Source organism: Coregonus lavaretus (genome assembly GCF_964263955.1).
Source record: "Coregonus lavaretus genome assembly, chromosome: 20".
NCBI lineage: Eukaryota > Metazoa > Chordata > Actinopteri > Salmoniformes > Salmonidae > Coregonus > Coregonus lavaretus.
Window position 1 is genome coordinate 33,734,675 of NC_140007.1, and position 22,467 is coordinate 33,757,141.

The following is a 22,467-nucleotide window of genomic DNA, read 5'->3' on the forward strand; positions in this document are numbered from 1 at the left end:
TCAGCCAGTGTGGTCTGAGGAGTAGAATGGTGTTGGACCAGATAGCTAGTCAATCACTCATAACATGTAAAAAGGGAAAATAAATACTTGAGGTTGCTATGCACAGGCATGTATATGGTGAAAAATAACAATTAGCGTGAACATTAACACACATACCATATTTTATTATCAAAAAGGCCTCAATGTGTTTATATGTTGGTCAACCTGGCGCCGACGAAGATGGCGGCCTCGCGACTAGCTACATGCATTTCGCTACACCCGCTATAACATCTGCTAAACACGTGTATGTGACAAATAACATTTGATTTGATGAGTTGAGGTCAATTCCACTAAAAAAGCCAGTTTGCTGACACATTGGTATTCTGGTCCAAAATACCAAATGATGCACAAAATAGCTGACCTAAAACAATGGCTAAAGTGTGTTAAATAACAAACACTGAAACCAGTCTTACCTTTGCATTGTCGTGACATGACTTACTTTAATGTATGACTGTTATTTATCGAATCACCTAACTATGTTTAATTGTCACTCGATTAAATTAATCATGTAACAATTAACTCATTAGGAATTTGGGGCACCACGGAAGAAGTTGTTTAACGAGTTACCATCTCCCGAATTAAACTCTTAGAAGATATATATGTTATATATCGATAACACTCACTAATTAAATAATTACCACTTATCAGTCTCATTCTGAACGTCGCATAATCATTGAACCTGCAAGAACCCTAACCTTATTGATGAATCAGCAATACACAAATTGGCTTAATTATTTATTGACTAACTAAATAAATAATAACACAATACAAAACACACACACATAGGTTATTGATTACTAACGTAATAAAATGAAAACAGGTCCCTAGTGGACTGGACTAACATTAGCATGAATGCTTGGGTAGAAGGAGGGTCAGAGTGGAAGGGAGAGAGAGATTCAAACTATCGTGGTTACTTTGGAAACTACGCTCACGGAAATACAAACGCTTAAAACCATACTAAACGCTCATTCGGATTAGAAATGCAACATGTATTTACGTGTAGCTGTCCTCGAAAGTTGAGTTGATGATGTAGAACTCTGGTTTGCCCACCAGAGATCCCAATGTCCTTGGTAGAGTTTTTGGTCGTAGTAGTGGTTAGAATGGATACTTCAGATTTACCAGCGGTTGTCTGAGAGGGATTGTCCTTCCCAAATCGTGTCTATAGTGAAAGTTCTCTAGACGACTATACATGCCAGCTGCAGACTGAGATGATAAGGTCTAGTGCATTATATTCTTCTTCACCTCGTGAGAGTTTGAGTTTCTCCATTTCAAACATGTGGACTAACGTCTCACGTTTTCTGGTCTTTCTGGTCTAACCATTTGTAACGTTTAGCTCACGCTTCACGTCTGCTGGTCTTGTAGAGTGTCAACCATTTTAAGCCGTGGGGCTTCCTTGTCTGAGGTGAATTTCGTCACAAGGCTTTTTATGCACTCGGGGTAAAAGGGGCGTTCCATCATGTTTGTGCTCATCTGGGCGTGGCCACTGACTGAGAACAAATCAATATGGAAAACAATCATCTCATCTAGAATGCTAAAATCACATTGTTATCTTCACAAAAGTATTATTATACTTAATCATTCGTTATATACAACAATTAGATGCAAACCTCATCACTGGGAAGTGTACCCCCCCAGAGATACAGTTATGTTGTTCCACCGTCCTTAATGACATCACAACATAGTAACACATTTGACATGACTGTTCTTTAAGTCCCCACTAACCATTTCCCACATTCTTTTAAGTAGGAATATTGTTTCATTATCCACTTTTGGATGTTGGAGTCTTAGCGGGAAGACTTCCTTTGTCTCACAGGGAAATTCCCTCTCCCAATACTGCATGGCACGGAAAATAAAGTTTCTGCAAGGAAATTACGACCGGTCATAAAACTGGCCCCCAGGAAAGGGGGTGTTCAAACCTTTGCCCATGAGGGCAAGTCATGGGCAAACCAGCCTTCTATTTCACAGGTCAGACTGGCTTGTCCCTCCATCTCATATCCAGCGTTGCATTTATATGTCACAAAATACTTGTACGTATAGGGGGGACGGCCTTCAATCCGAAACGCCATTCTCAACAACAGGAGGAAGACATGAGACCACTGCAGACATAAACAAAGAGAGATGTCATTAGGTACTGTTTTGAGGTGAACAATGTGACCCAAGTATATTTTTTATTGGTTTTAGACTACTTGAAGCAATACACACAATGTTGTTATAACCACCCCTTTATGAATCCTGCAACTAATCAATATATATCAAATAAATAGGGTAGATTCTATTGTAACCCACTTCCTCTGAGCTCAATGTTGCATCATGGTTTTCAGAATAGGCCTACACATTATCCATGTTTTAGACTGCTTGCTTAGCCTGTTTCATGCACATCTGTGCTTATGTTCTATTTTATTAGGCTAGATACTGTGATATTTACACATTTATCTTTCAGAGGAGGTCATCTGGAACATGCTCACGATTGTGTGGTGGAGGAAAAAAGTGGAGCCCATATAGATTTGATCAGTGTAAGCCACGTGTCAAACTCATTCACTGGAGGGCCGAATGTCTGCGGGTTTTCGCTCCGCCCTTGTACTTGATTGATGAATTAAGATCACTAATTAGTAAGGAACTCCTCTCACCTGGTTGTCTAGGTCTTAATTGAAAGGAAAAAACAAAAACCAGCAGACTCTAGGCCCTCCATGGATTGACTTTGACACCCCTGTTGTAAGCAGTTCATGTGAGCAGTTCTATATTTTGTTAACAACCATACAGAATGGAATTCTCCATTCTCAGAGCAGGTTATGGATTTAGTTCCAACCAGAGTGTAATCCTTCTCACAGCCATATTGCACAACATCTCCATAGTTATACATCTCTTCAGGTTGGACAACAGGCCCACCGTTGACAATGGTGGGGGGCTTTCCACACTTCACCACTGCAGATTAGAACACAACAGCAGTTATGATCAGTTATGAAGAGTTTTGATTTAGGCACAAGCACAGAACTGTTAAAGTTATTGTTATTTTGACTTGACATGCTCCTTCAGATGACTAACCTTCACATAAAGGAACTCTGCCATCCCAGCCTCCGTCCATACAGGTCCTTACATCGCTGCCCACAAGCATATAGCTGAAAAAGAGAAAGATTAGACAATATGAGACAGTATTTGGAGCTTTGCTTTTAGGACAACAAACACGTTTTGTTTAACTTTTAGGGACTTTTAGGGAGTGGTTCAGTGAAACAATTATAGTTGTTAGAAGTAGAAGTTTTTGGTGAGGAAGGCCCTGCTCTCTACTCTCCCAGATGTTTAGTTCATTTCATTCCGATCTCCTCTGCATTATTGTAGCCATTTGCTACAGCCTGTCAACTATGCCTCTGCCTATCCCTGTTCTCTCCTCTCTGCACAGGCTACACAAACGCCCCACACCGCGTGGCTGCTGCCTCTCTAACCTGGTGGTCCCTGCACGCACCCCACACCTGGAGTTCCAGGTCTCAGGCAGCCTCTGGAACTGCCGTTCTGCTGCCAACAAAGCTGACTTCATCCCAGCCTATGCTAATCTCCAGTCCCTCGACTTCCTGGCGCTGACGGAAACATGGATTACCACTGAAAACACTGCTACTCCTACTGCTCTCTCCTCGTCTGACCATGTGTTCTCGCATACCCCGAGAGCATCTGGTCAGAGGGGTGGTGGCACAGGAATCCTCATCTCTCCCAAGTGGACATTCTCAATTTTTCCCCTAACCCATCTGTCTATCTCCTCATTTGAATTCCATGCTGTCACAGTCACTAGCCCATTTAAGCTTAATATCCTTGTCATCTATCGCCCTCCAGGTTCCCTTGGAGAGTTCATCAATGAGCTTGACGCCTTGATAAGTTCCTTTCCTGAGGATGGCTCACCCCTCACAGTTTTGGGGGATTTCAACCTCCCTACGTCCACATTTGACTCATTTCTCTCTGCCTCCTTCTTTCCACTTCTCTCCTCTTTTGACCTCACCCTCTCACCGTCCCCCCCTACTCACAAGGCAGGCAATACGCTTGACCTCATCTTTACTAGATGCTGCTCTTCTACTAATCTCACTGCAACTCCCCTCCATGTCTCCGACCACTACTTTGTTTCCTTTTCTCTCTCGCTCTCCTCCCACACTACTCACTCTGCCCCTACACAGATGGTAATGCGCCGCCGCAACCTTCGCTCTCTCTCTCCCACTACTCTCTCCTCTTCCATCCTATCATCTCTTTCCTCTGCTCAATCCTTCTCCCTCCAATATCCTGATTCTGCCTCCTCAACCCTCCTCTCCTCCCTTTCTGCATCCTTTGACTCTCTGTGTCCCCTATCCTCCCGGCCGGCTCGGTCCTCCCCTCCAGCTCCGTGGCTTGATGACTCATTGCGAGCTCACAGAACAGAGCTCCGGGCAGCGAAGCGGAAATGGAAGAAAACTAAACTCCCTGCCGACCTGGCATCTTTTCACTCCCTCCTCTCTACATTTTCTTCATCTGTTTCTGCTGCTAAGGCCACTTTCTACCACTCTAAATTCCAAGCATCTGCCTCTAACCCTAGGAAGCTCTTTGCCACATTTTCCTCCCTCCTGAATCCTCCCCCCCCCCGCCCCCCCCTCCTCTCTCTCTGTGGATGACTTCGTCAACCACTTTGAAAAGAAGGTTGACGACATTCGATCCTCGTTTGTTAAGTCTAATGACACTGCTGGTCCTACTCACACTGCCCTACCCTATGCTTTGACTTCTTTCTCCCCTCTCTCTCCAGATAAAATCCTGCGACTTGTGACTGCAGGCCGCCCAACAACCTGCCCGCTTGACCCCATCCCCTCCTCTCTTCTCCAGACCATCTCCGGTGACCTTCTCCCCTACCTCACCTCGCTGATCAACTCATCCTTGACCGCTGGCCATGTCCCTTCCGTCTTCAAGAGAGCGAGAGTTGCTCCCCTTCTCAAAAAACCAACACTCGATCCCACTGATGTCAACAACTACAGACCAGTATCCCTTCTTTCTTTTCTTTCCAAAACTATTGAGCGTGCCGTCTTTAGCCAACTCTCTTGCTATCTCTCTCAGAATGACCTTCTTGATCCAAACCAGTCAGGTTTCAGGACTGGTCATTCAACTGAGACTGCTCTTCTCTGTGTCACGGAGGCTCTCCGCACTGCTAAAGCTAACTCTCTCTCCTCTGCTCTTGTCCTTCTAGACCTGTCTGCTGCCTTTGATACTGTGAACCATCAGATCCTCCTCTCCACCCTCTCCGAGCTGGGCATCTCCGGCGCGGCTCACTCCTGGATTGCGTCCTACCTGACCGGTCGCTCCTACCAAGTGGCGTGGCGAGAAGCTGTCTCCGCACCACGTGCTCTCACCACTGGTGTCCCCCAGGGCTCAGTTCTAGGCCCTCTCCTTTTCTCCCTATACACCAAGTCACTTGGCTCTGTCATATCCTCACATGGCCTCTCCTATCATTGCTACGCTGACGATACACAACTAATCTTCTCCTTTCCCCCTTCTGATAACCAGGTGGCGAATCGCATCTCTGCATGTCTGGCAGACATATCAGTATGGATGACGGATCACCACCTCAAGCTGAACCCTGGCAAGACGGAGCTGCTCTTCCTCCCGGGGAAGGACTGCCCGTTCCATGATCTCGCCATCACGGTTGACAACTCCGCTGTGTCCTCCTCCCAGAGTGCGAAGAGCCTAGGCGTGACCCTGGACAACACCCTGTCGTTCTCCGCCAACATCAAGGCGGTGACCCGCTCCTGCAGGTTCATGCTCTACAACATTCGGAGAGTACGACCCTGCCTTACACAGGAAGCGGCACAGGTCCTAATCCAGGCACTTGTCATCTCCCGTCTGGACTACTGTAACTCGCTGTTGGCTGGCCTCCCTGCCTGTGCCATTAAACCCCTACAACTCATCCAGAATGCCGCAGCCCGTCTGGTGTTCAACCTTCCCAAGTTCTCTCACGTCACCCCCCTCCTCCGCACACTCCACTGGCTTCCAGTTGAAGCTCGCATCCGCTACAAGACCATGGTGCTTGCCTATGGAGCAGTGAGGGGAACGGCACCTCTGTACCTTCGGGCTCTGATCAGTCCCTACACCCAAACGAGGGCATTGCGTTCATCCACCTCTGGCCTGCTGGCTCCCCTTCCTCTGCGGAAGCATAGTTCCCGCTCAGCCCAGTCAAAACTGTTCGCTGCTCTGGCACCCCAATGGTGGAACAAGCTCCCTCACGACGCCAGGACAGCGGAGTCACTCACCACCTTCCGGAGACATTTGAAACCCCACCTCTTTAAGGAATACCTGGGATAGGATAAAGTAATCCTTCCACCCCCCCCCCCCCCCCCAAAAAAAATGGTAAAGTGATTATCCCACTGGCTATAGGGTGAACGCACCAATTGGTGAGTCGCTCTGGATAAGAGCGTCTGCTAAATGACGTAAATGTGCCCTTGAGCAAGGCACTTAACCCTAATTGCTCCTGTAAGTCGCTCTGGATAAGAGCGTCTGCTAAATGACTAAAATGTAAATGTAAAATGAAGGCCTATTTGGAAATCACTGACCCAGTGTTACAGGTAGCAACAACCTTGTCACCAAACAAGATCCCCTCAGAGAGATCAAAATGGCCGTTCTTCCCTTCTCCTGGGGAGCCACACGACTTCCCTGAAACAACCACAGAGAAAACCAGTCAGACTTTCAAAATGACAGAGTGGCAAAGAGTTGAATGTTAGCACAAAACAGGTCTGAATTCCAGGCTAGTATTTCAATAATATCTATTGATGGGCAATGAATATAGCAAGTTGCGAGTGGGTAACTAAAAACTGAAAACATTTACATGAATATGGCGTAACTTTTCAGAACAAAATTAGACTATTATATTACTTTTGCATGTCAGTTTCACTTCACACGCCAGCAGTACAGGTGACTCATCGAGACCGTCCAGCACTGGCATATCCAATTGCACAATGAAAATTGACTTTTGCTCTGTCTACAAATGTCTCATGAGTGATTAAGGCATCTGACAAAACCATGTTTGGCCCTCCTATGGGTTTGGTGCAGCTTTGAGCTGAAAGAGGTGGAGACAAAATGGAGTTAATGTTAATGACCAAGGTGAACAAATACAGGAGACAACACCGTCAATTCAACCCATAAACTGTAGTAGTGTAAGCTTCAAACCACCGTCTGTAGACAGAGACATGCCAAGAAATAGGATTCTGATTCTATACAGATATGACCCCACCTTGAATAGTGAGAAACATCAAGGCCAGCTGGACCATCCATATCTTCAAGGACCAACAACAGACAGAGGGCTGCATGATATCTTATTTTCCTGTAACAAGCAGCAGCACACGGTTTCCTGGATTGGTTGGTTTGCTGTACTGTAACATTTTGCCAGATCGCCACCTAAGCAGATTAACTTCTCTTAATATCCACTTGCCGTAATCACGCTGTTGAGAAGGAGAACACACACTGTCAACAATCTGTGAGTTAGTGTACCCATATGGATACAATACATGGCCAATGTTGGTCAAACATCTCATTCCAAAATCATGGGCCCTAATACGGAGTTGGTCCCCCCTTTGCTGCTATAAAAGCCTCCACTCTTCTGGGAAGGCTTTCCACTGGATGTTGGTACATTTCTGTGGGGACTTGCTTCCATTCAGCCACAATAGTATTAGTGAGGTTGGGCACTGATGTTGGGCGATTAGGCCTGGCTCGCAGTCGGCGTTCCAATTCATCTCAAAGCTGTTCAATGGGGTTGACGTCAGGGCTCTGTGCAGGCCAGTCAAGTTCTTCCACACCGATCTCGACAAACCATTTCTGTATGGACTTCGCTTTGTGCACGGGGGCATTGTCATGCTGAAACAGGAAAGGGCCTTCCCCAAACTGTTACCACAAAGTTGGAAGCACAGAATCGTCTACAATGTCATTGTATGCTGTAGCATTAAGATTTCCCTTGACTGGAACTAATGGGCCTAGCACAAACCCTGAAAAACAGCCCCAGACCATTATTCCTCCTCCACCAAACTTTACAGTTGGCACTGTGCATTCGGGCAGGTAGCGTTCTCCTGACATCCGCCAAACCCAGATTCGTCCGTCGGACTGCCAGATGGTGAAGCGTGATTCATCACTCCAGATAACGTGTTTCCACTTACCCCAGAGTCCAATGGCAGTGAGCTTTACACCACTTCAGCCAACGCGTTGCATAGCGCATGTTGATCTTAGGCTTGTGTGCGGCTGCTCGGCCATGGAAACCCATTTCATTAAGTTCCCGACGAACAGTTATTGTGCTGACGTTGCTTCCAGAGGCAGTTTGGAACTCAGTAGTGAGTGTTGTAACCGAGGACAGACGATTTTTCCCGCTATGCGCTTCAGTACTCTGCGGTCCCATTCTGTGAGCTTGTGTAGCCTACCACTTCGTGGCTGAGCAGTTGTTGCTCCTAGACGTTTCCACTTCACAATAACAGCACTTACAGTTGACCGGGGCAGCTCTAGCAGGGCAGATATTTGACAAACTGACTTGTTGGAAAGGTGACATCCTATGACTGTGCCACGTTGAATGTCACGGAGCTCTTCAGTACGGGCCATTACACTGACAATGTTAACTATGGAGATTGCATGGCGGTGTGCTCGATTTTATACACCTGTCAGCAACGGGTGTGGCTGAAATAGCCGAATCCACTAATTTGTCTACATACAGTGCCTTCGGAAAGTATTCAGACCCCTTCCCTTTTTCCATATTTTGTTACGTTACAGCCTTATTATAAAATGGATAAAATAAAATAAAATCCTCAATAATCTACACACAATACCCCATAATGACAAAGTGAAAACAGGTTTTTTGAAATGTTGACACGTTTATTAAAAGTTTAAAACAGAAATACCTTCTTTACATAAGTATTCAGACCCTTTGCTATGAGACTCGAAATTGAGCTCAGGTGCATCCTGTTTCCATTGATCATCCTTGAGATGTTTCTAAAACTTGGAGTCCACTTGTGGGAAATTCAATTGATTGGACTTGATTTGGAAAGGCACACACCTGTCTATATAAGGTCCCACAATTGACAGTGCATGTCATAACAAAAACCAAGCCATGAGGTCGAAGGAATTGTCCGTAGAGCTCTGAGACAGGATTGTGTCGAGGCACAGATCTGGGGAAGGGTACAAAAACATTTCTGCAGCATTGAAGGTCCTCAAGAACACAGTGGCCTCCATCATTCTTAAATGGAAGAAGTTTGGAACCACCAAGACTCTTCCTAGAGCTGGCCGCCCGGCCAAACTGAGCAATCGGGGGAGAAGGGCCTTGGTCAGGGAGGTGACCAAGAACCTTATGGTCACTCTGACAGAGCTCCAGAGTTCCTCTGTGGAGATGGGAGAACCTTCCAGAAGGAAAACCCTCTCTGCAGCACTCCACCAAATCAGGCCTTTATGGTAGAGTGGCCAGACGGAAGTCACTCCTCAGTAAAAAGCACATGACAGCCAGCTTGGAGTTTGCCAAAAGGCACCTAAAGACTCTCAGACCATGAGAAACAAGATTCTCTGGTCTGATGAAACCAAGATTGAACTCTTTGGTCTGAATGCTAAGCATGACATCTGGAGGAAACCTGGCACCATCCCTACGGTGGTGGCAGAATCATGCTGTGGGGATGTTTTTCAGCGTTAGTGACTAGGAGACTAGTCAGGATCGAGGCAAAGATGAACGGAGCAAAGTACTGAGAGATCCTTGATGAAAACCTGCTCCAGAGCGCTCAGGACCTCCGACTGGGGCGAAGGTTCACCTTCCAACAGGACAACGACCCTAAGCACACAGCCAAGACAACGCGGGAGTGGCTTCGGGACAAGTCTCTGAATGTCCTTGAGTAGCCCAGCCAGAGCCCAGACTTAAACCTGATCGAACATCTCTGGAGAGACCTGAAAATAGCTGTGCAGCAACGCTCCCCATTGTCATGACTTGCCCTCATGGGTTAAGGTTCAATCATACTGGCTAGGCAATGGTTTGACCACCCCCTTTCCTGGGGGCCAGTTTTATTACCGGTCGTAAATACCGTGCAGACTTTCTCTTCCTTGCCATGAAGTATTGGGAGAAAGGACCCCTTTGTTAACAAAGGAAGTCTTCCCGCCAAGACTCCAACATCCAAAAGTGGATAATGAAACAATATTCCTACTTAAAAGAATGTGGAAAATGGTTGGTGGGGACTTAAAGAACAATCATGTCAAATTCGTTACTATGTTGTGATGTCATTAAAGACAGTGGAACAACATAACTGTATCTCTGTTAACATCACTTAACATAACATCACTTCCCAGTTATGAGGTTTGCATCTAATTATTGAATAGAACAAATGATTAAGTATAATAATACTTTTGTGAAGATAACAATGTGATTTTAGCATTCTAGATGAGATGATTGTTTTCCATATTGATTTGTTCTCAGTCAGTGGCCACGCCCAGATGAGCACAAACATGATGGAACGCCCCTTTTACCCCGAGTGCATAAAAAGCCTCGTGACGAAATTCACCTCAGACCAGCAGACGTGAAGCGTGAGCTAAACATTGCAAATGGTTGAATTTCTACCAGACCAGGAAGCCCACGGCTTAAAATGGTTGACACTCTACAAGACCACCAGATGTGAAGCATGAGCTAAATGTTGCAAATGGTTTAAAACTACAACTCCATTACCAAAGGAAGACCAAGCATACTACGGTATAAGCCGGATATTGCAAATGGTTGAATTTCTACAAGACCAAGAAGCGTGAAGCTGAAGCTACACGTTACAAAATGGTTAGATCAGAAAGACCAGAAAACGTGAGACGTTAGTCCACACGTTTGAAATTAGAAATTCTGAATCTCTCAACCTCTACACGAGGTGAAGAAGAAGACAATGCACTAGACCTTATCTCAGTCTACAGCTGGCATGTATAATCGTCTAGAGAACTTTCACTATAGACACGAGAGAGGACTATCCCTCTCAGACAACCGCTGGTACATCTGAAGTATCCATTCTAACCACTACTACGACCAGAAACTCTACCATGGACATTGAGATCTCTGGTGGGCAAACCAGAGTCCTACATCATCAACTCAACTATTGAGGACAGCTACACGTAAATAAATGTTGCATTTCTAATCCGAATGAGCGTAGTTTCCAAAGTAACCACGATAGTTTGAATCTCTCTCTCCCTTCCACCACACCCGTCGCTATGGGCGGGCCATAGGGCCCCTATGGCCCGCCCCCCAAAATGCTTGTGCCCCACCACTTGAGGCACAGATCTCTTTAAAAAAGTACTTTAATTTTATATTATAATAGTTGCTAATTTTGTGTTGCATTAATGTTGCATTCTTTTTCATTAAAACATAAAAATATAAAGAAACAATGGTGTGATTTTGTTTGATTGATGGGTATCTACACTGCAACAGCCTATCACGGCCTTAATAAAAAGAACGTTAGGCTACGTACGTGACGTAGCCTACGTCAGTGTAGCCGCTCAACAGTCACCGCGCATTTTTGAAAGCTGGATGAGTTTTCGCCGGCTTACTCGCTTCAGTTCGTCATGGATATCCGTAAGTGGTTGAAAAGCCCACCAACAGTCTCCTCTGCCAAATTGGATACGACACTGACGCCTCCTGATGTTGTAGTTGAAGGAGACCCTGGACGACAGTCTGAGCCTGATGCTAGTAGCTCCGTGGAGTCCGACCCTGGGCCTGGCAGGACCTGCAGGTCAAGTGCAACCGCGACTCTGGCAGCATTTGGGCCACAACTGCCTGTTGAATCAGTGTGAGTGACCTCGGCATGGACAAACCCAAACAGGTTGTGTTGAGGAAATATCCAGTCAAAATGTTTGGTTCAAAAAAACGATCATTTTCCTCTAGCTGGTATTTGAACAGGGACTGGCTTGAGTACTCGGTGGAAAAGGACTCCGCATTTTGTTATGCCTGCAGGAAATTCAAATCTGTATCATCGGACGCGACCTTCTCCATTAAGGGATTTCATGATTGGAAACATGCAATTGGAACAGGCAAGGGCTTAAATAAGCATGCAGCTTCAAAAGAACATTTAGCCTGTGAAGCAATGTGGAAAGATTCAGAAAAACGTAGAGACAGGAAAAGAGATTTCCACTCTCTTAAATTCAGAGCAACAGGCTCGCAACAGATACTACATGTAATTGATATGCTGGAGTTTTTAGTGGTGAATCAATTGCCGTTACGTGGAGATAATGCTGGTTTTGCCAGTGTGCTAGATGATAATAGCTCAATGGGGCTGTTTTTGTCTCTCTTTGAGTACACCATGCGCAAAGATCCCGAACTGACACGGTTTACAAAAACAATCCCACAGAATGCACGCTATACCAGCCCACAGATACAAAACGAGATTATCGAAATGATGAGCAAACTCGTGACAGAGGAGATAGTGAGACAAGTCGGCGATAGCTGGTATTCAATTAAAGTGGATGGCACACGGGATCCTTTAGGCCAGGGGTGTCAAACTCATTTTAGCTCAGGGGCCACATGGAGGAAAATCTATTCCCAAGTGGGCCGGACCGGTAAAATCATGGTATATATAACTTAAAAACAACAACTTCAGATTGTTTTCTTTGTTTTAATACTATCAACATAAAACATAAAGCTGGAGCCTGAGGACAGTGTGTCCAAAATAGTACAAGCACAACATCACTATTAATCATAAAACACCTCAAGTTTATTTGAAAATTCTAAAGAAAAAGAACACACAAACTCACAATGCCTCAGTGATTCACAGAACTGTTTCACAGATCACAGAACTATATCAGGGTGTCATTTCTCAGGCAGAAATGTAGATACAAATAATGAAATCCTGTTCCCCAAACAAGTGCAAGAACCACAGAGTCAAGAATAGGTTAAATATACAAATAAAATAAAATAAATTAAAAACAATAGCACATCAACATAAAAACATATAAACATAAAGCTGGAGCCTGAGGACAGTGTGTCCAAAAGCACAACATCACTATTAATCATAAAACACCTCAAGTTATTAGAAATTCTGAGGACAAACAACACACAAACACACAATGCCTCAGTGATTCACAGAAGTATATCACAGATCACAGAACTATATCAGGGTGTCTCATGCAGCACTTTAAGTGGGGTTGCATAGTTTATTTGACTCCTGATACCTGGCATCTTTTAGCTTTCACCAGCGCATCAATATCAGGCGTCACATCCTGAGTGGCAGCCAACTTCAGGATGTGATTCAAGTGCTTGTGCGTGAGCCTTGAGCTCAGCTTTGTTTTATTTATGCTCATTACAGAGAACTTGCTCACAAAGATATGTGGTTCCAAACATGCACAACAGTTTTGCAGCGAGGGCTGTCAAGTTGGGGTAACCTGGCAAGAGATTCTGATAAAATGTGTCCAAGCCAGCTGCGGCAAATTTGCCCTTCAAATCCGAGTCACACTGCAAGTCTATTATTTCAAGTTGGATGCTGACGGGCAGATCAGAGGGATTCACGGTGAATGGCGAACAAAAAACGTTGAAGTCTTTCTCCAGTTCACCAAAAATCTGAAAGCGTTGCTCAAACTCCCTTAACAGTCCCGTTATTTTATCTTTGAACCGCTTCATGTCTGCCACATGTTGGGTCGCGCACACATTTTTCAGACAGGGGAAGTGAGCTGCATCACCACCGGCGAGTTGCGTCTCCCACAATGACAGCTTCAACTTGAAAGAACGTATGCTGTCATAATACTGCGTGGCAACTTTGTTGCGCCCTTGCAGCTGTTTGTTCAAGTTATTCAGGTGCTCTGTAACATCCACCATAAATGCAAGGTCCTGCATCCATTCTGCGGAATTAAATTCTAACACTGGTTTGCCCTTTTCTTCCATGAACTGTTCAATTTCTTCTCGTAAATCAAAGAAACGCCTCAGCACAGCACCTCGGCTTAACCATCTTACCTCAGTGTGGTATGGCAGGCCATAGATGTGGTCTTTCTCTCTGAGAAGGCTGTCAAACTGACGGTGATTCAGGCTTCTGGATCGGATGAAATTAACAGTTTGGATGACCACCTTCATGACGTTATCCATCTTTAATGACTTGCAACACAAAGCCTCCTGGTGCAAAATACAGTGAAAAGTCCAAAAATCACGTCCTCCATTTGCAGATTGCACTTTCTCTCTGAACTTTGTCACAACGCCTGCTTTTTTCCCGATAATTGAGGGCGCACCATCTGTAGCCAGGCTGACAGCGCGGGACCAGTCCACTCCGACCCTGTCCAGCGTGCCGACGAGTGCAGTGAAAATATCAGCTGCTGTCGTTGTATCTGTCATCGGCACCAACTCCACGAACTCCTCGGTGACGGTCAATGTGTCATCAACTCCGCGGATGAAAATGGCCAGTTGTGCAACATCTGTAATGTCCGTGCTTTCATCAATTGCAACCGAAAACGCAATAAATGACTTTACTTTTTGCTTCAACTGGCTGTCCAAATCCACTGAAAGATCGGAAATCCTGTCTGCAACTGTGTTTCTTGTCAGGCTGATATTTGCAAAAGCCTGGTGCTTTTCAGGGCACACAATCTCTGCTGCCTTCATCATGCATGTTTTTACAAATTCACCCTCACTAAATGGTTTTGAAGCCACTGCGATTTCATTAGCAATGAGGTAGCTAGCTTTCACTGCAGCGTCACTGATGTCTCGGCTGTGAGTAAACACAGACTGCTGTTTCTTCAGACCCACCAACAGTTCATTCACCTTCTCTCTTCTCCGCTGTCCTTGAAAGTTGTCATATTTGTCGGCATGAAGACTCACATAGTGGCGACGAAGGTTATATTCTTTCAGCACTGCAACATGCTGTGAACACACCAAACATACAGCTTTCCCATTCAACTCCGTGAATAAATAGAAGGATGACAATTTTTCTTGGAACACTCTGCACTCTGCGTCCACTTTTCTCTTTTTTGACAGAGACATATTGGGGCAATGAGGGTGCCAAAACACATAATGTTAAAAGTAGAAGCCGTAATAAATATCGCGGGCAAAACAAAGTAGCTCATCCGGACTGGCTGCACTTGCTTGACCTATTTGCTCTGCCCCGGTATAAACAGTTTGCTTGCTTAACACAATTGCTATTGCGCCATCCAGTGGACACAATTGGAACAGCAGTTTCTTTTATTGAAAAATTGCAGCTCATTTTTATACTTTACAAAATCATCTCGCGGGCCGGATTAAACCCGTTTGCGGGCCTGATCCGGCCCGCGGGCCAGACGTTTGACACCCCTGCTTTAGGCCAAGAAAACATATCTGTAGTTGTGCGTTTTGTTGACAAAAACTATGGTCTGTGTGAGTGCCTCTTGGTAATGGCCACATCTAAGAAAGGTGATGCAGAGGCTCTGACAGGTGTCATCATTGATGAGCTCACCAGCGCCGGACTCAGCACGGACAAAATCCTGAGTCAAGTTTATGATGGCGCATCACTCATGTCTGGCAGGCATGGTGGTGTGCAGAAATTGCTCCAAAACAAGCTGGATCGTAACATACCATATATTCACTGCTTTAATCACCAACTTCATCTGGTTGTGATTCATGCCATGTCCAGTGAAGCAGCTGTCGATGATTTTTTTGGAGTATGCAACATACTGTACAACTTCATCAGGAAGCCAACCATGGCTATTCTGTACAAAGGCGATACCCTGAAACGTCTCTTGGACCAGAGATGGACTGGCCACTTGACAACGGTCAAAGTTGTGGTGAAGAGTTTTCACGACATATCCACATTACTGACCGAGGTGGAAAACACACAAGGCCTTGGAGCGGAGGTGCGCGTCGAGGCCACGGGGCTGCTTCGTGCCATTACGCAGCGCAGTTTTCTTTTCATTGCCCACCTTGTTATGAAACTGTTGTCACTTTTCGAGCCGCCTAACAGACTACTACAGGCCGAAGATATGGACTTGTTCACTGCGGTGGCACTTGTGAACAGAGCTTCTGACTGCGTGAAGACACTGCGCACAGAAAACGAGTTTTCTGCACTGTGGGATCTCTGCGCTCCTCCAGCATCGGCCACCGAGGCTGTGCCGGTGACCGACCCTGGTCCAAGCAAGAGAAGACGCACAATTAATAAGAACCTCCGCGGATTTGCAGTTGAAGAAACAGTTGGTCAGCCACAAAGTGACATAGATGAAAAGACTGAGTTCATGAGATTGTTTTACAGTGTTATCGATGCTGTGCAAGGAGAGATTAATGCGCGTTTTGGAGAGCGCAGTAGCGAGCTCATTGGCGCACTGGCTGCTTTGAACCCAGAGGCCGAGGATAATTTCCTGGACCCATCAAAGGTAACCCCTCTCCTGGTATTAGCTGGAACTGATGTGGTTGAATCTGAATATACTGTGGCTTGTGAGTTCCTGGTGAAGAAAATGACACCCCGGTTCCCCCCGAAGATGGAAAATGGACAATAGCCAACATCCTCAGCACATTCAACTGTGCACTCCAGGCTATGCCGACTGTTCTCACAGCCTACATTTTACATTTTTTACATTTTAGTCATTTAGCAGACGCTCTTATCCAGAGCGACTTACAGGAGCAATTAGGGTTAAGTGCCTTGCTCAAGGGCACATTTACGTCATTTAGCAGACGCTCTTATCCAGAGCGACTTACAAATTGGTGCATTCACCCTATAGCCAGTGGGAAACCACTTTACACTTTATTTTTTTTATTTTTTTTGTGGGGGGGGGGGGTTGTAGAAGGATTACTTTATCCTATCCCAGGTATTCTTTAAAGAGGTGGGGTTTCAAATGTCCCCGGAAGGTGGTGAGTGACTCCGCTGTCCTGGCGTCGTGAGGGAGCTTGTTCCACCATTGGGGTGCCAGAGCAGCGAACAGTTTTGACTGGGCTGAGCGGGAACTATGCTTCCGCAGAGGAAGGGGAGCCAGCAGGCCAGAGGTGGATGAACGCAATGCCCTCGTTTGGGTGTAGGGACTGATCAGAGCCCGAAGGTACGGAGGTGCCGTTCCCCTCACTGCTCCATAGGCAAGCACCATGGTCTTGTAACGGATGCGAGCTTCAACTGGAAGCCAGTGGAGTGTGCGGAGGAGGGGGGTGACGTGAGAGAACTTGGGAAGGTTGAACACCAGACGGGCTGCGGCATTCTGGATGAGTTGTAGGGGTTTAATGGCACAGGCAGGGAGGCCAGCCAACAGCGAGTTGCAGTAATCCAGACGGGAGATGACAAGTGCCTGGATTAGGACCTGTGCCGCTTCCTGTGTAAGGCTGGGTCGTACTCTCCGAATGTTGTAGAGCATGAACCTGCAGGATCGGGTCACCGCCTTGATGTTAGCGGAGAACGACAGGGTGTTGTCCAGGGTCACGCCAAGGCTCTTCGCACTCTGGGAGGAGGACACAACGGAGTTGTCAACCGTGATGGCGAGATCATGGAACGGGCAGTCCTTCCCCGGGAGGAAGAGCAGCTCCGTCTTGCCAGGGTTCAGCTTGAGGTGGTGATCCGTCATCCATACTGATATGTCTGCCAGACATGCAGAGATGCGATTCGCCACCTGGTTATCAGAAGGGGGAAAGGAGAAGATTAGTTGTGTATCGTCAGCGTAGCAATGATAGGAGAGGCCATGTGAGGATATGACAGAGCCAAGTGACTTGGTGTATAGGGAGAATAGGAGAGGGCCTAGAACTGAGCCCTGGGGGACACCAGTGGTGAGAGCACGTGGTGCGGAGACAGCTTCTCGCCACGCCACTTGGTAGGAGCGACCGGTCAGGTAGGACGCAATCCAGGAGTGAGCCGCGCCGGAGATGCCCAGCTCGGAGAGGGTGGAGAGGAGGATCTGATGGTTCACAGTATCAAAGGCAGCAGACAGGTCTAGAAGGACAAGAGCAGAGGAGAGAGAGTTAGCTTTAGCAGTGCGGAGAGCCTCCGTGACACAGAGAAGAGCAGTCTCAGTTGAATGACCAGTCCTGAAACCTGACTGGTTTGGATCAAGAAGGTCATTCTGAGAGAGATAGCAAGAGAGTTGGCTAAAGACGGCACGCTCAATAGTTTTGGAAAGAAAAGAAAGAAGGGATACTGGTCTGTAGTTGTTGACATCAGTGGGATCGAGTGTTGGTTTTTTGAGAAGGGGTGCAACTCTCGCTCTCTTGAAGACGGAAGGGACATGGCCAGCGGTCAAGGATGAGTTGATCAGCGAGGTGAGGTAGGGGAGAAGGTCACCGGAGATGGTCTGGAGAAGAGAGGAGGGGATGGGGTCAAGCGGGCAGGTTGTTGGGCGGCCTGCAGTCACAAGTCGCAGGATTTTATCTGGAGAGAGAGGGGAGAAAGAAGTCAAAGCATAGGGTAGGGCAGTGTGAGTAGGACCAGCAGTGTCATTAGACTTAACAAACGAGGATCGGATGTCGTCAACCTTCTTTTCAAAGTGGTTGACGAAGTCATCCACAGAGAGAGAGGAGGGGGGGGGGGGGGCGGGGAGGATTCAGCAGGGAGGAAAATGTGGCAAAGAGCTTCCTAGGGTTAGAGGCAGATGCTTGGAATTTAGAGTGGTAGAAAGTGGCCTTAGCAGCAGAAACAGATGAAGAAAATGTAGAGAGGAGGGAGTGAAAAGATGCCAGGTCGGCAGGGAGTTTAGTTTTCTTCCATTTCCGCTCCGCTGCCCGGAGCTCTGTTCTGTGAGCTCGCAATGAGTCATCAAGCCACGGAGCTGGAGGGGAGGACCGAGCCGGCCGGGAGGATAGGGGACACAGAGAGTCAAAGGATGCAGAAAGGGAGGAGAGGAGGGTTGAGGAGGCAGAATCAGGAGATTGGAGGGAGAAGGATTGAGCAGAGGGAAGAGATGATAGGATGGAAGAGGAGAGAGTAGTGGGAGAGAGAGAGCGAAGGTTGCGGCGGCGCAGTACCATCTGTGTAGGGGCAGAGTGAGTAGTGTTGGAGGAGAGCGAGAGAGAAAAGGAAACAAAGTAGTGGTCGGAGACATGGAGGGGAGTTGCAGTGAGATTAGTAGAAGAGCAGCATCTAGTAAAGATGAGGTCAAGCGTATTGCCTGCCTTGTGAGTAGGGGGGGACGGTGAGAGGGTGAGGTCAAAAGAGGAGAGGAGTGGAAAGAAGGAGGCAGAGAGAAATGAGTCAAATGTGGACGTAGGGAGGTTGAAATCCCCCAAAACTGTGAGGGGTGAGCCATCCTCAGGAAAGGAACTTATCAAGGCGTCAAGCTCATTGATGAACTCTCCAAGGGAACCTGGAGGGCGATAGATGACAAGGATATTAAGCTTAAATGGGCTAGTGACTGTGACAGCATGGAATTCAAATGAGGAGATAGACAGATGGGTTAGGGGAAAAATTGAGAATGTCCACTTGGGAGAGATGAGGATTCCTGTGCCACCACCCCTCTGACCAGATGCTCTCGGGGTATGCGAGAACACATGGTCAGACGAGGAGAGAGCAGTAGGAGTAGCAGTGTTTTCAGTGGTAATCCATGTTTCCGTCAGCGCCAGGAAGTCGAGGGACTGGAGGTTAGCATAGGCTGGGATGAAGTCAGCTTTGTTGGCAGCAGAACGGCAGTTCCAGAGGCTGCCTGAGACCTGGAACTCCAGGTGTGGGGTGCGTGCAGGGACCACCAGGTTAGAGAGGCAGCAGCCACGCGGTGTGAGGCGTTTGTGTAGCCTGTGCAGAGAGGAGAGAACAGGGATAGGCAGAGGCATAGTTGTCAGGCTGTAGCAAATGGCTACAATAATGCAGAGGAGATCGGAATGAAATGAACTAAACATCTGGGAGAGGAGAGAGCAGGGCCTCCCTCACCAAAACTTCCACCTCAGAAACTATAATTGTTTCACTGAACCACCCGAACAAAAACTCTCCCAACTTCCACCTTTAGAAATCAGAATTGTTGTGAACCACAGCGGTTCAATGTTTCAAGGAATAGACTCAACCCACTTTATTCAGCTAGCTAACTATGACACCATAGCTAACTAGCATGCTAGCATCCAATAACACACAGTTTAGCACCAACACTTGGTCACAACAAACCACCAATAGTGTGTTAACACACTAAACAGATAATTCGTGTCCGTGTCTAGTTCCTTTCATAACGCAGCAATAATTAAACGTTGGCTAGCTAGCACAAATATATTGTATTTAGCTGCCACAGTACAGCACACAATGGCTACTGTGTTGACTCTGTCCGAAAAACGGCTAGCTAGCTAGCTTCGTGCTACACCCGGCACCGCCGAAAACAATGCTAACCTACAATAACTACCCACAACAGCCCACGATGCCTAACTATGACACCATAGCTAACTAGCATGCTAGCATCCAATAACACACAGTTTAGCACCAATACTTGGTTACAACAAACTACCAATAGTGTGTTAACACACTAAACAGATAATTCGTGTCCGTGTCTAGTTCCTTTCATAACGCAGCAATAATTAAACGTTGGCTAGCTAGCACAAGTATATTGTATTTAGCTACTACAGTACAGTTAGCTGGTCGTGTTGGCTAGCTAGCAATGGCTACTGTGTTGACTTTGTTTGAAAAACGGCTAGCTAGCTAGCTTCGTGCTACACCCGGCACCGCCAAAAACAATGCTAACCTACAATAACTACCCACAACAGCCCACGATGCCTAACTATGACGCCATAGCTAACTAGCATGCTAGCATCCAATAAAACACAGTTTAGCACCAATACTTGGTTACAACAAACTACCAATAGTGTGTTAACACACTAAACAGATAATTCGTGTCCGTGTCTAGTTCCTTTCATAACGCAGCAAAAATTAAACGTTGGCTAGCTAGCACAAATATATTGTATTTAGCTACTGCAGTACAGTTAGCTGGTCGTGTTGGCTAGCTAGCAATGGCTACTGTGTTGACTTTGTTTGAAAAACGGATAGCTAGCTAGCTTCGTGCTGCGGGCCTATCTACAATACCTAACTACAATCTAAATACATAATTAAGCCTTACTCGACAAAGCCCAAGCTATGTATAAAGCCAAACTTACCCGACGCCAGCTAACATACTTTGATGAGGAGGTTCTGCTCGTAGAAATGCCGCCTCCCGCTGTACTGACAGGAGGGACTGGAGAGAGGACAGCCTACACACTTGCCCTAACTTTAGGAGCTTCCACAGCAATGTGTGAAAACTCATTTTCCACGCTCAAAAGCGTCTTCTCAGAGCATCGGCGCAGTATGCTGCACAGACGCAAGGCCCAGCTGATTCAGCTTGCTTTTGAAAAGGACCTCACTCACAAGTTTAAGTCCGAGTGGAAGGATACTTTGATGAGGAGGTTCTGCTCGTAGAAACGCCGCCTCCTGCTGTACTGACAGGAGGGACTGGAGAGAGGACAGTGCTGCCTCCACTCAAGGTACCGGTAGGTTCAAAGTCTCTCTCTGTGTGTGTGTGTGTGTGTGTGTATATGCGTGTTTGTGTGTGTGTGTCTCATGGCAATGCATATCCCTCTGTTGACTGCTTTAAAATGCAATGTTTGAGAGATGCTTCTGGTGTTACATCTAATATGTTGTATAGTCAAGTGTTTTATGGATATTCATAACATTACATAGAAGCAATGTGGTGTAGGCTATAGGCTACCTGGTCATATTGCTGTTGGTTATGTTTAATGTGATGATTACGTGCTGCGCAAATAGAGTATACGATTATATATTATAAATATACGTACTCTAGGCTAATAATAATTGTGCCCTGCCCTCCCATGCATTTCATATGCCCCCCTTAAGACTGAGGTCTGGCGACAGGTCTGCCTTCACTCTGACCCTCCTTCTACCCAAGCATTCATGCTAATGTTAGTCCAGTCCACTAGGGACCTGTTTTCATTTCATAACGTTAGTAATCAATAACCTAGTTGTGTGTGTGTGTGTGTGTGTGTGTTTGTATTGTGTTATTATTTAGTTAGTTAGTAAATAAATAGTTAAGCCAATTTGTGTATTGCTGATTCATCAATAAGGTTAGGGTTCTTGCAGGTTCAAGGATTATGCGACGTTCAGAAGGAGACTGAAAGAGGTAATTATTTGATAAGTGTCTTATCGATAACATATATATCTTCTAAGAGTTTAATTCGGGAGATGGTAACTCGTTAAACAACTTCTTCCGTGGTGCCCCAAATTCCTAATGAGTTAATTGTTACATGATTAATTTAATTGAGTGACAATTAAACATAGTTAGGTGATTCGAAAAATAACACTCATACATTAAAGTAAGTAACATCACAACATATTGGTGCCCCCGTGCGAGGAATCCAAACATATTGGAGCCCCCGTGCGAGGAATCTAAGATATAATGAGGCCTTACTGTTGAATTTAGTCTATATGAATTGTGCAGCACATTACGTTATACACCCAGGTTACGTTATACACCATTAGAGCCATAGGCAGGATTTGTTGAGGTGTGTGTGTTTCCATTTGAACAAGATACAAGAGTTTGCCTCCGGTGTTGTATATCTTACGAAAAGTCAGTGTGTAGAGTGAA

At 46.1% G+C, this 22,467-nt stretch overlaps 1 long non-coding RNA gene across 1 annotated transcript; it reads right to left on the reverse strand.

The window, feature by feature from the left end:
• Nucleotides 1–2,879: 2,879 nt before the first annotated feature.
• On the reverse strand, nt 2,880–6,656 carry LOC311148258. The gene is made up of 3 exons (XR_014614876.1): nt 6,585–6,656; nt 3,082–3,155; nt 2,880–2,961 (listed from the first exon to the last, which is right to left on the reverse strand). It is a non-coding gene; the product is annotated as an uncharacterized lncRNA (long non-coding RNA).
• Between the last annotated feature and the right edge of the window lie 15,811 nt (nt 6,657–22,467).